This window comes from Lepisosteus oculatus, chromosome 2 (assembly GCF_040954835.1).
Source record: "Lepisosteus oculatus isolate fLepOcu1 chromosome 2, fLepOcu1.hap2, whole genome shotgun sequence".
NCBI lineage: Eukaryota > Metazoa > Chordata > Actinopteri > Semionotiformes > Lepisosteidae > Lepisosteus > Lepisosteus oculatus.
The window spans coordinates 9,202,475-9,219,136 of NC_090697.1; the positions used below are offsets into that span (position 1 = coordinate 9,202,475).

Below are 16,662 nucleotides of genomic sequence, written 5' to 3' on the forward strand. Positions count from 1 at the left end.
CCCTTGGCGGCAGTTGTCGAGTAGTTTAATCTTCTCAAATTGGGATATGTGGCGAGCTTCATAATGTGGTCCCCTGGTCATTAGGAGTATTGTGTCAGCAGCATTTACTGGTAAACTCATGTTGAGATTTTCATTCAAGTTATGGCTGGTGGTATGACTAGAATACTTTCAAGGAATGTAATGAGATTTACACAAACTGTGTTTTTTTCCCCACAAGTTTGGCTGACTTAAATTTGTGCTTCAGTACCGTAACGAAGAAGTTAATAAGTAATGTGTGGAGTATTCATAAAAACACTTGTTATGGGCTATATTAAGAAAGGCGATTAAGTGTCAACAGAAGCAATTTTGTTTAAATTCCCCAGTGGTGCACTTTTAATTAAGTTAATATTTATCCTGTAATGAGGGTACATATTTAGTTTAGGTACTGTAGATAGCAGCACAGTAATAAGTTCACAAAAATCAAACATGTCTGTAATAATGTACTCCAAATGTCTTAACATTTACTGTAATGACAGACTAAGATTCTGTTTTATTAAAGTTATTATAACTAAATTTGAATGCATGGATAAAAAATGTCAATAAAGAATAGTACTGTACATTTGTTTATTATAGAACGTTTTCAGTGAAAGGCGTAAAATATTGTAGCAGTCCTTGTAAACCTCTGCAATGTGCAATGCTCAAAGACAGTCTTCATACATAAGTTTTTTAAATCTCAATAAGAGCAAAAAATGTGATTTACAACATTGTTTCTTTGAGCGAGAACTCAAGTCATCGAAGAGTAGATTTGCTTCCATCATTTTCAGTAGAGGTCTCTCAGACACTTAAATATCTGTGAAGGAGCAACTGGAATGCATGACTGTATTACAGGGACAAGCACAATACCAATAAAAAACAAATTCAAGATTTGTTGATCATGTATTATTTTAGCAATGTGCTGTATTGAGCATTTTGGTGTTTTTTTATTCTATTGGGATCGAAGTTGAAGTTGTGGCCCAGGATGAAGGCGAGTTTGATTCTCATTGTTAAAGCTGATGGAATGGACTGTTGGAGAAGCAAAACCACATGGGTTTCTCAGCAGGAATGAACTGGACAAGCATTCAAGAAAGCTGAGGTGATGTCTGGGAAGAAAGGAAGTCTGTAGATCTGTGGTCGTCCTCATTAAGTGCAACAATGTGTAAATCAGCAGACGACTGGAAATCCACAAATGTCTTTCCATCATTTTCAAAGAGAGGTGCTCCAATCAGATCATGGTGCTTATAACTGAGCATACAATACAGTATATAGCATGATGTACAAAAGTAAAAAACAGAATGGCAATGTGGATTTAGGGCCAGTGGTGCTTGGACAGGCTTGGGACATTATTGCATTTGTTGCAAACCAAAATTAGTTATGAGGAAGAAAAATTAGAATAATTAATAAAAAAATCTAGTATTTCTTTAACACCTATTGTTTTTCAGAATCCTATGGGCTTACAGGCAAAAACAATCTCCCTTTTGCTTTGTGTTTTTTCTGGTTTTTATTTCCTCAGTGCAAAGGGCACTCTGAAATGATCTTTGTGGTTAAAGGTTTATCAGAAAGCAGTGGTGACGTCACAGAAGAGCAGCTGCCAGTGTGCTGCATACTTGACTATAACACAATGCTTTTAAAGACACATCAAAGCTGTTTGATAGAGGCATTTATTTGCCATATGTACATGTGCAATGGGATTCTATCAACACATGCACAGTACAGGAGACAACACAGTACAATAGATAACACCACACACTGTACTAGGAAGCACCAGACCGACAGGCAGGTCCCATCAAACAATGCTTATTGTGCCACAGTGCTTTCTCTATAGCTTAACAAGATCAGCAGCATCCTATTCCTTTCACACAGTCACACAGTTTATACAGTGTAACAGTTGGCTCAAGAACGCATGTTAGTGAGCCGACAATGTGAGTCTATTGCATTTAATAAGTTTGCAAACAGTAAAAAAATAGGGATACAGAAGGGGGCGTCAGTGGAATTCAAATTTCCACTTACAGTACAGACAGTATATATTTATATTTGTGTTGGGTTGGTGAGATATGCTAAATGTTTGAAAATGTGCACTACCTTGTCTGTTTCAAAGAAGAATAGTGCCATTTGTTCTTATCTAGAATTGGCCGAATGGTGCTCACTCATTGAACATCTTCGTTCTGAAAATCAGTCATTGCTTTAACTTTAATTGATGCAGCATAGTAACTAAATGCCTATGCATTTATTAGTAATGTACAAAAATCTCAGAACATCTTACGTCTTTCTAAGGTTTTAAGTATTAAATACAGAAAATCTATCAATTGAAACATCGATTTAATTTAAACAAATGGCAGAATCTGGTTTTAGATTTTGGTCTTCTACACAATTTTACTGGGACTTTATAATATTTCATTCCATGGACTTTTTCTAATTGAGAATTTTAGTTTGATCTTTTTCCTTGCATGAATGAACTGGCTGAGCTCTGAATAGCTCTGAATAACCCCAGCGGACTGATTAAAAATGCAAATTGACATTTTGCTAAAAAATCTGCATACTATATTATTGTTAAGGGGAAAGGGATGGTTTGAATTGAATACTAATTATTCAATCAGTTCCTTCCCTTTTAAATCTTTATTTTTATTTTTCAGCTTTATGTGTTAAAAGATTTGTTCAAAAGATGGACGTGACTGCAATGGCTATTGCATCAATGTTGGTTCATAACAAGATAAAATCAGGATCTTTTATTTAAAAAAATATATGTACAGTTCCCAATTGTCCTTTTAAAATACACAACTTCTTTGGGCAAGATACAAAAGGAATCCGACCACCTGATTGTTTTAGTCAATGTATTAGCTTGGAAATATTTAGGTTACTGTAACCAACAGTTTATAAATGACTCATATTAACCACAAATGCTGCATTGAATTGCAGTAAGAAGACCACCAGCTAAAGGCTAAAAATACAGACTTACCCTTTCAAAAACAATAAACTTCTTCCTTACTAAATCCCATTACATTACTTCATTTGGGTGTGTAGATTATGAGATTCAATCAAAACATACAGAGCATTAAATGAGCTCAATATGGACAAATGTGCTTACAAGATACCACATTTGGTGTATATATAAACTAAAACTCAGCAAAAAGACAATAGTTTTGCAAAATCGCACATCATTTAAAAATGAAGCCAAAATATACAAAGAAGTAAACCAAACCAAAGAGAACAAGAAACCAAAATATCAATTTGTAACTCTTGGATTTACGTAGTATATAGATTCTGGAGCTACCCTTTCTTTTTACAGGCATTGTTGTGGATTGTGCTAAATTTAACCCACTTAACATTGACGCTTATAGTGTATTACATGAAAATGACAAATAAGAGCAGGTGAGGCAGCATGGTGGCACAGTGGGTAACATTGCTGCCTCACTGTTCTGGGCTCTTGGGTTCAGTTCCTGGGGTGCTATCTGCGTTGAGTTTGTACGTTCTCCCCATGTTCACGTCAGTTTCCTGCTGGTGCTCTGGATTGCTTCCCCAGTCCAAAAACACAGGATTTGAAAAACATGCTGGTACTGCAGGTGACTTGGCTCCTGTATAATTGGCCCTGGTGTTTGAGTGTGTGAGTGTCTGTGTCCACGTGTGCCATGTGGAAGGCCTGGCATCCTGTCCAGGGTGTCCCCTGCCTCATGCCCAGTACTCGCATGGATAGGTTTTAGGCCACTGTGACTCTGAAGTGGATAAGCACTTATTGAATGTGATGATGATAAGAAAAGGGCTACTCCTCTCAACCTTCTCTGTACTAGACTGAAGAGGTTTAACTTCCTTGTATGACATATGACGTATGACCAGGAATTAATTCTGTTGCTCTTCTCTCAGTTCATTCTAAGGCTCTAATATGTTTTCTGTGGTACTGTATGTGACCAAAAGTGAACACAATCTGCTAAAATGAGGTCTTACTAGCACATTGTAACGTTTAAGCTTAACTATCCTGGATTTAAACTCCACCCTTCTTGCTCTATACCCAAGCATGCTCTTTGCTTTTCATTACTTCCCCACATTGTCTTGATGAGTACATAAAAGTATGTAGACTTCTACATAAACTCCCATATCCTTTTCGTGAGTAACTTCCTGCAGCTCAGAAGTACCTACTGTATGCGATACGTGCAGTGTATGTTCCCACTACTGGTGTGAATAATTTTGCACTTAATGAATGGTGAATTTAATTTCTTGTAGTGTCCCAGGAATTTATCTATGCTTGTAATTCGCCTGGCACTGTTACTGTTTGTCACTCCTCCTATTTTGGGATCATCAGCAAATTTCACTAGTCTGCTAATTATACCAAAATCGAAATCCTTGTTATACAGTAGATCAGGAGGAACAGTGGAATCCATATATATACACATTACTGGATTCCCATTACTTGTAATTAAAGGATCAACATTGTATCATACGTGTTATCATACGATTTGTGAAGATCTAATTATATCATGCTGTAGTGTTATCTAAAGTTCTTTTTACGTGTTCAAAGTATTTTAGCAAGTTAACAGAATATTGGCTTTCCCGTAAGAAACTGCACCCTTATTTTCTTGTAATAGCTTCCCCTAGACTCCCACAACCCTTTTGGTAAACAAGTTCTTCCTATTCTTGATTTTAAATGCACTTCTACATAGTTTCCACTTGTGCCCCTCTGGTTTGTGTTTCACTGTTTATCCTGAAGAATTCTGCTGGGTTGACTTTATCAATGCCTTTGAGGATATTGAATACCTGGATGAAATCCTCTTGCAGTCTTCTCTGTTAAAGGCTGTTAGGGTTCTGTTCCATCGGCTTGCAGTACCTTTATCACAGAAATGTATCCAGTTGCTCTTTTCTGGATTACCTTTATAATGTGGTGACCAAAACTGTACACAGTATTTTAGATGAGGTCTTGCTAGTATATCGTACAATTGTAACATAAGCTTTAATTTCTAGAATAAATCAAACTTGGAATGCTTAATTCCTACATTGGAGATGCTGTACTGAACAACAATCCTGCTTTTAAAATTGACCAACTTTTGCATATAGTAAACTGTAGGTTTGTATGCTGTGCATAAAATTAGCATTGCCTGAGAAAGTTCTGAATCAGTTTATTTATATTGGTGTGCTCAGCTGATATGAACATGATTACATGGCACAGACATGCTTAGTTAATAGTTTAATGTTAATGATTTCTTTGAAATTTTGCTTGCCTTAATAATGCTGTAACATTAAACATTGGTATTTTCTGCCCTTTGTGAAATGATTCTTCCAGTTTTTAAAGGCAGATATCTACAGTATATTCTCCTTTGCTTGCTCTATTTTTATCTTTTTTGTTCAGAGAAGTCAAGTGCTGACTCTAAATAGCTCACAAGGTAATGAGGTATCTGGCAGCCAAGTGACTGGTTAATTTCTAGCCTGCATTCGTTTGAGGGTATCTGCTGGAGTCCATGAACGCGTACAAGCCTGATAGCTCAGCTGTCCGTGTGCCGAGAAAAGCCTGCCTCAAACTTCCCAGCTGCTAACAGGCATGACTAACTGAGAACACTGTTTAAATATAGCCCATGCAGTACTGCACAGCCCCAGCAACTCAGAACTGGTTCAGAGGCAGAACAAAAGAAGACTGGGAAAAACAAAACGTGATTTTCTGATGGCAAAAGAGCTCAGATACAACCCCTAAACAGCCAAACAATTCTTAAAACAGTTCCAAAAATCTGGGGAAAAAAAATCAAACAAAAACTTGGGTGGGAATTAATATAGTGTGATCTCCTCCTCCCTTTCAGTCTCTCTCTCTCTTTCTCTCACTCTCTCACTCTCATCCTCTGTGTGTGTGTGTCTTTCTCTTGGCTCAATCTTTGTGAGAAGAAAGTACATTCTTTATTTTCTGCTCTACAACATTTCCTGCATGACCTCAGTACCCAAAGGAAAAGAAGAAAAGAAATAAAGGCTCATCTTGGCTATGTTTTATATTGCTAAAGCAGTCAACTAAGGTAAAAAATCCTGCTCGAGAACTGGGCTGGTGCTGTGGGTCAACTCTTCTGTCTGTGCTTCAGGATTATCCCTTCTGTGAGACACTATCTGGGAACTGGGGATACTGTGATCAGGTAAGCGCATTGTTCCTGCTTCACAGCCATGTCTTCAGCTCTGCGTTTTCATATGCTTTTCCCAAATCCTTAGCAGGAGATTTTGAATTTCGCTTTAACTACGATATACAAAGCCCTTTTTATGTACCAAAGTGCTGATATTGCAGAGAGAGCAAAGGCGTGTAATAATAATATGTGATTTTATCCTGTCTGCTGTTTTCAGAGAACAATGGAAAATATTTCCTTCATATTGTGCTGTGTATTTTATACATATTGCACGACACTGCAATATGTTAAAATTGCAATATGTTTATGTTTTGGCTCTGATCTGCAATTTAAATGTGGTTCTTTAGTGTTGCAGATTAGCTATTACAGTATGTAAGGAAACACCTTGATGTTTAAACTTCTTATCTTGATAAACGTCTTGATTCATGATTTATGTGAAAGACCCTGGGTAAAGTTTACATACTGAATCATGAATGTAAAGTCCCACAGTGAATCAGCCTGCTAAGTATGTGTTTTCTGAGGAATGTCTGTTTCAAACAATCCAAATGACTACATTTATTACATTTCATAGAAAAGGGCATATTGCAACACAGTAATTGAACACATCTTTCAGGAGAAGAATGCATTTTTAAAGTCTTCAGGGTGAAAGTGCAAACAATAGAGATATAGAAGTGGCAGGAGTATGCCTACAGGAAAGTAAAACAAAGTAAAAAGCGAAATTCTTAATTAAATCAAAAGCTGTTTAAGCATCCTTGTCCTGGCACAAGGACAAATCTATACTAATGTTCTCTGAAGAGACACAACATAAATTTAATCATCACCAACACCTTTGACATGGTACTTTATTCCAGATCCCTTCTGCTTGTTTAAACTATGTATGAGTATGTATATGTATGTGGGCAGTACAGATAGTGTAAGATAATGTGATTATGTGATTCTTTTGAAGGTTTTCATATATTTAATACAATGAACCACACATTTTTACTAAACTAGTTTTTACTAATACTAGTTCTAGTATTTCTTAGTAAGAGACACCTCTGACCTATCAAGCTACCACATGTAAAACAGAGATTTAAGGTCTCACACATAGTCATCATGAAACGTAAGTTCGTCAGCTCTATTTTTAGGATGTGACACAGGAGAAGAAACCATGTGGCACATCTTGTTTGTTTACAAATTTTACAAAACATAGAATACAAACACTATCACAAATCCCTTTCAATGTCAGTGTTCATCTGGATAAGGAGATATGTAGTCAATGTTTGCTATAATATTGCTGTATTACTCAATAGACTCAGTCCAGTATGTGATCTCTTATCATAGCCTGAGGAACAGACATTTCACAATAATGTGTGTGTAAATGTCCAATAACACAGTATTTTTGTCCTCTAAATATTCGTAAACATTCTTTTAATTTTATCTGCTTTGGCAACACTGTAATTCATCGTTCATGCCAATGAATTCACTGTAATTCTTTGAATTGGAATGTGTAATTTTGCATAACAAACCCATGTTCTCTCAGCTATGCAAGAACTTGCACTCTATGCTTATAAACGTTTCTCAATCTGTATATACAAATATATATTGTAAACAGCGCTGTTGGAATTCTGAACATTGTGAAAGAAAAGTGGTGTATGCTACAGAACCAGAAATAAATATTTGCATAACACCACAAAAGATATAATCAGGAAAAGTCACAGGAAATTGTATATTTTGGATATATTGCAGAGGTATAATTAAGGATCTGTATCTGTTACATTATCAGTAGATACAGTTTGATTGTCATGTCATAAAACATTCATTTAATCAGATAAGTTAATGGAAGACAAGTTCTCATTGAGAATTACAACTTGGAGAGTACCAATTTATGCAGCAAGATGGTTTCACTAGAGCAATTGGCTTCTTCAGGAGTGCAACTGCAATATTCCACCTGCGAATTGAGCCCATAACCTTAGCACACTAGGTACTATTCTAGTCCCCCAGCACTTAACTGGGAGAAACTATGTAACTACTGTACTAACTATGACAGTAGTGACTCTATAAAGCCTAAATGCATCCCTTTTCCAATGAGGCAAAAAAAAAGCATTTAACAGTGATCCTGACGTAAGAATATAAGATGTTTGCAAACGATAGGAGGACTTTCATCAGTTCTAGCTTGTTTGAGTTGCTTATAGCTGATGTGGATCTTTCTTGACAGAAGACTGGCCTGGTAGTCTTTTCCAGTCTTCTACAACCATTTGTATAAAAAAGCGCCTTGTGTTGTCAGTTTTAAATGCATATTCCGTTAGTTTCTCACGGTGTCCTCTGGTTCATGTTGTTGTTTCTGAATAACATTGTGATTAGGATTAGCATCATCATTAGAATGACTTTATCAAGGCCTTTGAGGATTTTGGATGCTTGAAAAGATCCTCTTGTAATATTCTCTGTTGAAGACTAAAAAGGTTCAGTTCTGTTAGCTTGTCAGTGTCATACTGTCGTACTTGTACAGTACATTCCTTTCAGACAAGGAATGTATCTGGTTGATCTTAACCAGATACACTCCAGAGCACCAGTATGATGTGTTAGAATGTACTGACCAAAATTGCACACACTGTTCTAAGAGGTCTTAGAATGGATTGTACAGTTTTCACATAAGATTACATAACTTGCATTGTACACTTTTAACTATATAGCTTGAGCATCATGTTTGCTTCCCTGCATTGTCTAGAGAGTAAATGTGTCAACATAGAGTAAATAGGCTTTTACATTAGTAACTACTTCAGTCTCATTGCTTTCCATCTCATATTTAATAGTTTATGTTTTTGCCATCTACCGTGAATACTATACCCTGCACATGTCTAAATTAAGGTATTTAAGTAGGGAGCTGCGTCAGCACGTATAAGCTGCAAAGGAAAAGGTAAAGGTTTATTTCATGCTGAAAGGTTAAGAAAAGACACAACCGTTCAGCTGTGGTGTCTTCTTCAGGATTCCTGAAGAAGGCTCCACAGCCGAAACTACATAGAAAATATATAGAAAAGATTTAAAGAAATGTCAAGACTGAGCAACCACCTGGGACCTTTAGTTCAGGACACCCGAAGAAGCGCCACAGTCAAAACATTGTCTATTTTCTTTTCCTTCCAGCATGGAATAAACCTTTACCTGTTCCCAAATTAAATTACTAAATGTCATCTCCCAAGAGGTTGCTCAGTCTTGACTTTTATTTTTTTAACTTTTTTTTTTGCTGTTTCTGTATATTTTCTAATTCTCCTTTTTTTGCTGTCATCTGATAAAGTGAGTAGTTTTTTTACTTTGTCAGAACAGTACTTTTTGAGGCACTGATACCAGTGATATTATACTACCAAATTACTGTATAACTATACAAGTTTTCAATTTAGTGAGTATTACTGCGGTCTTGATTAACTGTTGGTGTTTTGTTAATAGTATCTCTTATTTCCTTAAGAACAATTAGTAGAATTGTTCTGTCGCAACATTAGAATAATAACGGTTATTGTATGTAAAAACAAATGACACAGGTTTTGCTCTATTGCTCTGTTTTTGACTGTGTCCAGATGAAATTGCAAAGCTCTGTAAAACGTCCTTTTTATTTTTGGACATATGGTGTTGCTTTCTAGTTTTATATCTTTAATCTTTTAGTTCATCTTTTAGTCTGGATAAAGAAGTTTGAAAAGAACTGAACTTCTGGTGAAATTCTATACATTTTAGCATATGTGCAGTACTTGAAAACTTTAACTGAGCCTGACACAACACTGTGTGAAAGTCTGAAGTACAGGTGTGAAATTCAGTGGTATATATATTTCATGTGTATTCCCTCAATACTGATTCAGTCTAATATGTAGCCCAACAGCTCAAAAATGCATTCAGAAATACTGTGCATTGTTTCATCTATTAAAAACTTGCAAAAGGTTGCAATATGTGAAATAAATTTTCTCTCTAAGGCTGAAAGAAAAAAGGCAGTCATGCACTTTCAGTCAGTCATGTTTTCTTCTAATGTACTATACAGCTTACAGTCCCAAGTTTTTGGTATTTGTGTTTATCTGCTGGCAGACAATGAGTGGTTAATGTATCACTATTGCATGTAGCTTGTTGTTTTTGTGAACACACATATCTAGAACAGAAACTGAAGGATAAGTTTATCATGTTAAATTTGTAATGCAAAACACCTATATTAACACAATACAGTCTCAGGAGTGCTTTATATATATTTTAGTTCTGTCTCTAATTTCTAACTGAAGATGTTGATTCTGCTTAGCAAGTTAACCGCCTTTAATTTTTCACATTATAAGGTGCATAATGACCTACGATTTGTCAAACACCTGAAAGGTGATGCTTAAACATAGACCAGAGGAGTATTTTAGCAAAAACATAAACTAGAAATGCAAATTGTGAAACTGCACTAGAAGAGATCACCTATTTGAATGAGTTTGGTGTACTGTATATACATTTAACCCCTTCTAGACAATGTGGGGAAACAACAGGAAAGGCAGATACATATTAGGATATGTAAACTAAATGGGCCTCTTCTTATTTATAACCATCGTTATGACCAATTTCCAAACTTTTTGTTAAGTTAGGTTTTTACAGGGTTCAGATCTAAAAGACGTTGTTAATAAATGTAACACATGAGGGGAGCCCATTTGGTAGTGAGCAGGTACTGTAATTGATCCAAGGATGTCATCCAGACACATCTTGAAAGAAACCAGAGTACTGTCTTCAGAAACATGGCTGGCTAGCTTGTCCACAATCCTACAGTATGTGTCAAGAAGCCTCCTGTTTTTTCCACATAGTTTCCTCTGGATTGAGTTTCACTGTTTATCCTAAAGACATCCACTGGGCTGACTTTAGAGGATATTGTATATATACACGGTGGGAGATTTTAGAAAGTAATTATGACCTGAATGTAGTAATGAGTCATTCAACAAGTAATTTATACAATTAATAAAAAAGAAAGCTTAAACTTCAAAGTTTGTATATTTAGATGATCATTGTCTCCACCAAGAGGTTATAATTACACAGTTAGGCAGAAGTGATTGTGTATTAGCTCTTTTTTAACTCTTTGCATTCTTCTGGAACAAATTAACTCAAACATTCCTTAAACCACCATCTTACAACATATCCCTTTTAGTGTATATTAATCTATAGTTTGTCCTGAAGTGTTTCATTTCATTTTTGGGAAGTGTGTAGACAACTGTTTATTTATGAAAGCCTGTGGTCTGGCTTCTAAGATGACTAGTTTTCACAGAAAATTACTTTAACAAACATACAGTACCACAGGGGTGCTCAGTTAGTCTAGGAGACTAGAGCAGTCTCTAAGGATTACTGTTACAAAAACGTATTTAAAGATTTTTAAGACAGCTTAATCACACTTTTTCACAAATCATGAAAAATATTTTGCATTGTCTCCCAAGCCTTGATTATTCCCAATAAGTATTTTTTTAAAACCTGGCTAACTACAACACTTAGTATGTCCCTCATCTTGTTTGAACTTTAAATTGTTCAGTTAGTGTCCATGTTACTTATTCACTAACTCCCTCATGATAAGAAAGGAGAACTAACAGTGAGATCACTCTGCTATTTCAGAACAGCAATGTGAGATTAGAGGAAATAACAACCTCCATCACAGTGGTTTGTTTAACAAGCGAGCCTACTGTTTCCATGAGAACAAAACAACAATTAAAGGGACATTTTTCAATTTATTTCCTAAAAAAACAAGAATAGGCCTAGGTATAAATAGACTTACAATATCAGACCTAATGCAAATATACAGCACATCCTGTATAACTCTTTCTGAAATAAGAAAAAAAATATTTTTGTTTTTTGTCTGTCTTCAGTGTGACTCCATAATATATTTGTACAGCTAGTCTACATATTCTTATTGACACATTAATGGATGCTTAATGGAACAAATGTAACTAATATTCATATTTTAGAATAAAATTTAAATGTTCCTGTTATAATACATTTTATTAGGTGAAACTGTAATACCACATTTAATTTAGAATTTCTTCTGCATAAAGAAAAGTGATTGGGTCCATATTGACCATGTGTACATATTGTGTTAAACCTTAGACATCCGCTGTCTTCAGAAGCAAAAAGTCACCAGTACTTTGTGATTTTTCTGCTGAGACAATAAATACAATTCCTTCCGTGGCTTTAAGCACCTGTTCAAATGGAAAATACTGTGGAAAAAACATAATTATCAGTGCAAATACATTACAAAATTTACCTCCCAAGCTTGAAAGCAGCCGTATCATTCTCCAGCTCACAACTGGCAGCCCACTGAAGCTCAGCAGGTGTGAGCCTGGCCAGTACCTAGAGGGGAGACTCCTGGGAAAAACTAAGGTTGCTGCTGGAAGAGGTGTTAGTAGGACCCACACAGACCACAGGGTGAGGGTCAGGGACACTATACTGTTAAAAAAGTGCTGCCCTTTGGATCAGACATAAAATCGAGGTCTATGCACACCATGGTCATGAAAAACCCCAGGGCATTTCTTGAAACTAGTAGGGGTGTCCTGGCCAAATTTGCCCCTGGCCTTTACCAATCGAGGCCTCCTCATGATCCCGGTCTATGTACTGGATTAATTATTCTCTTCTCCTCACCATCAGCTATCCCCATTGATAGCTGATGTGTGGTGAGTGTACTGGCACATTTTGGCATCTTCATCGTTATTTTTATTATGCGGTCAGCAGCCATATCACCTTGCAGCTCTCAACTGGCTTCCCCCTGAAGCTCAGCTGGGTTGAGCCTGGTCAGTACCTGGATGGAGACCTCTTGGGAAGCTATGGTTGCTGCTAGAAGTGGTGTTAGTGGAACCAGCGGGGGGCGCTCACCCTGCGGTCTGAGTGGGTCCTAATGCCCCAGTAAAGTGACGGGGACACTATACTGTAGTGGGTGCCATCTTTCGGATGAGATTTTAAACTGAGGTGTACCCACAGTTCATACCTTTTATGACTCTCAGTGGTCATTAAAGATAAGAGTAGGGAGTTACCCCGGTGTCCCGGCCAAATTTCCCCCCTCGGCCTTAACCGTGGCCTCCAAATTGCCCCTATGTATGATTGGCTTGCACTGGCCCTGCGATGGACTGGCGCCCCCTCCAGGGTGTACCCTGCCTTGCACTGTTTGCTTGCTGGTTGGGCTCCGGCTTCCCACGACAACGTACGCTACAAAGCGGTTTGGCAAATGACATTATTATTGTTATTGTTCAGGTGGGGAGCTGCTTCAGCATGCGTAGGCTGCAAAGGAACAAGTAAAAGGTTTATTCCATGCTGAAAAAAAGAAGAAAGAAACCTCACACCTGAAGAAGGCTCCACGGCCGAAACGTTGCGTTTTCTTTCTTCTTTTTTTCAGCATGGAATAAACCTGTTACTTGTTCCTTATTATTATTATTGTTGCTGTTGTTGTTGTTTTTGTTATATGGCAACAAAAGTACTAGTAAAGACATCTCACAGTAGACTCTGTATGCAGCACACATAGCTTCCTGGGCCTGTTTTTTATCAGCAGGTTTATGATGTAATGGCCACGGTAGTAAAATTATCACTCCACCCGAACTTTATTGGAAGGAAAGGTCATGTGTGTCAGAAATCTGAGCAAGAGCTGAAACCTAAGGCCTGTCCCTCAGCAGGACTGTAGCAGTGATGGTTCTGTCTGTGACACAGTTGCTGCATCATAATCAGTTCAGTGACAGCTGCAGCTGACACTCTGAAGCCCATCTTTCACTTCTGTGATTCGCGCAGGAGAAGAGGTGTGTGGCAGTTGCCGCAGTGAAACTGCTTTCGGTACCTGAAACTGTACCTTTCCCCGAATGTGTGTTTACACTGAGCTCCTGATAACAGCCAGAGCTGTTCCTTCCCTCCTGAAGCATTTGATACCAGTTCTACGATAAAACAGAGAGTCCGTGAATGTCTTGGTACTGTACGTCCTTTGTTTTCAAACAATTCATTACTCATGAATTTAAATCTGTCAAATCTGTATTGCAGTGTTTGCATTGAATATTTATTTCTTACTATATAAAAGGATATTTTATAGTTTTCGGTTTGAACTATAAGTATAATACAGCAACTTAGGTTGGTTTCAAGTCTGAATTGTGATATTAATGAATATTTTCTCACTTTATTAAGGAAGTGATTTCATACCCATTACATAGGAGACTCATCTGAGACAAAACTGCTTGAAAACTGCATCTGGCCTGTGATGTCATCATTTTGGATTTCTTTCCACAGATTACTGCACTGAGGCATGTAGAGATAAAGCACTTAGCTTATAGTTAATATTTTCTCTCAGCTAAGTAGTCTGGGCTTCATAATGAGAGTATATACTGTATATGATGCTTTTTGTCATAGTGAAAGGCGAACTGAAATATTTTCCTGCATGTTAATTCATAGAAGAGAAAACAAGGCTTATCACCAAATCATCAAATATTTTTCTGACACATTCCTTGTCATAGTAACAAGATCATAAAGAAGATGGCTCTAGTTACACTGTAACAACATATTGTATAGGCCAAAATGGTCTCATTCCTTTTGAAACGTGCAAAAACTTGCATTTAGATAAAGCACTAATTAAAAGCAGAAGCAGTATGAAAATATTTTAAACTTAAAAACACCACCTCTTACTGTTCATTACCAGTTTGATCATGTGGTCGTTTGAAGTCTTAGGACATTAGATTCAATTCTTTTGAAAGGATAATAGCGCTTCAAAGTAGTTTGATTAAACCATCATTAAATGGCATCAGAATTCTTTGAAGGTAGAATTGACAACTAGAAGGTTTGATTATTAGGTGCTATTAATTATTTTCCAGTTGTTTCCATGATAATTCTCTTTTGTAGAGCACATTTTGCCAAGCCCATCAAAAATTGAAACTTGAATTCACAGAGTGACTCATCTATCGTCATGTATGTATAGAAATGGACTTGATTTCAGTTTGACCAAGTTCTGTTTTGTCTTATCTAGTAGAGCTTCTATTTTTAGACATATCTTGAACCCTAATGCAGATCTTGACTCAAGTTTCTCAAGTTTTTGTGTGGATCTGATGACGCCTTAATGCCCAAGATGTCTTCCAGCATTTTGATATATTCATCTCTCTTGGGACCCTTTACGTTTCTCTATTTAATTTTTTTTTAATTCTTTGCAGTTAACAAAGGAACACAATCAATAACTGGACGCTGAAAGTTTAACTGAGAAGGTTCCAAGTGTAATGCTTACATTTCTTATTTAGTTACAAACGGTCAGCACCATGGGAGACTTCAAATTAAAAAACGTGCTGCTGTTTTAAGTGATGTTAACAGTCCAATTGGTGGCACTCTTCCCCCTGGAAGATTGAAATGAATAATAATTAATAATTCTTTATACTTGTATAGCACTTTTTTGGACACTCCACTCAAAGCGCTTAACAGGTAATGAGGACTCCCCTCCACCAACACCAGTGTGCAGCCCCACCTGGATGATGCGACGGCAGCCATAGTGCGCCAGAACGCTCCACACATCAGCTATCAGTGGGGAGGAGAGCAGAGTTATGTAGCCAATTCATAGACGGGGATTATTAGGAGGCCATGATTGGTAAAGGCCAGGGGGAAATTTGGATAGGACACCAGGGTAACACCCCACTCTTTTTGAGAAACGCCATGGGATTTTTAATGACCACAGAGAGTCAGGACCTCGGTTTTACATCTCATCCGAAGGACTGTGCCTTTTTACAGCATAATGTCCCCGTCGCTGTACTGGGGCAGTAGGACCCACACAGACTGCAGGGTGAGGACCCCCTGCTGATCCCACTAACACCTCTTCCAGCGGCAACCTTAGTTTTTCCCAGGAGGTCTCCCATCCAGGTACTGACCAGGCTCACACCTGCTGAGCTTCAGTGGGCTGCCAGTTGTGAGTTGCAGGGTGATATGGCTGCTGGCCATACTTCCCCACTATGGTGGCAGGGTACACTGTGCTGCAGGCCATGCTGTCCTTTGGTTGAGATATTAAACTGAGGTCCTGATGACTTGGTCATTAAAGATCCCACATATGGCTCCTATGTACTGTTAGAAAGGTGATGTTAACCTCAGTGTTCTGGCTAGATTACATCCTGGGGTGGTACAATCTGGCCTACTTGTGGGATCCTTCTTAATTCCAACAGTGAAGGACATTCTCACCACTCTAGATGATCTGCTGTGTACTGGGGCTGTTGAAGCATAATTGCTGCCTCTTACTGCCCAGCTGGGCGCTTCAGTTGTGGGTGATGTGGGTCCCCTCCTACACAGTACTGCATGGAAAGTGATGCAGAATTCTTTTGGATGAAAAGAGCTACAGTATGAATAGAGGAATTATTATTACTCCTACCAGAGGTAGATAGCCTACATATTATATGTTCCTAGATTGCAAAACATAACCTAGTAATTGTGCTTCCATGTCTTTTTGCAGAAAGGAACCAAGGAAGATTGTTTTGCATTTTCGCTTGTCCTGTTGTAATTTGAATTCAAACAAGTGGTAGATGCAGGAAGGTAGTAAATGAAATCAAAAGACTATGAAGATTTACCGGACTTCACCAGATAAATGTGTAAGGTAGAACACATTCAGAAATGA

At 37.5% G+C, this 16,662-nt stretch overlaps 1 protein-coding gene across 10 annotated transcripts in view; it reads left to right on the forward strand.

Moving 5' to 3' along the window:
* The first annotated feature begins 5,487 nt into the window (after positions 1-5,487).
* filip1b (filamin A interacting protein 1b) overlaps positions 5,488-16,662 on the forward strand; it is a 59,438-nt gene continuing 48,263 nt past the window's right edge. For all 10 annotated transcript variants that reach the window (XM_069196686.1, XM_015354730.2, XM_015354738.2 and 7 more), the window contains exon 1: positions 5,488-6,113. The gene's annotated coding sequence lies outside the window, so the exon portion shown is untranslated. The remainder of the gene's footprint in view (positions 6,114-16,662) is intronic.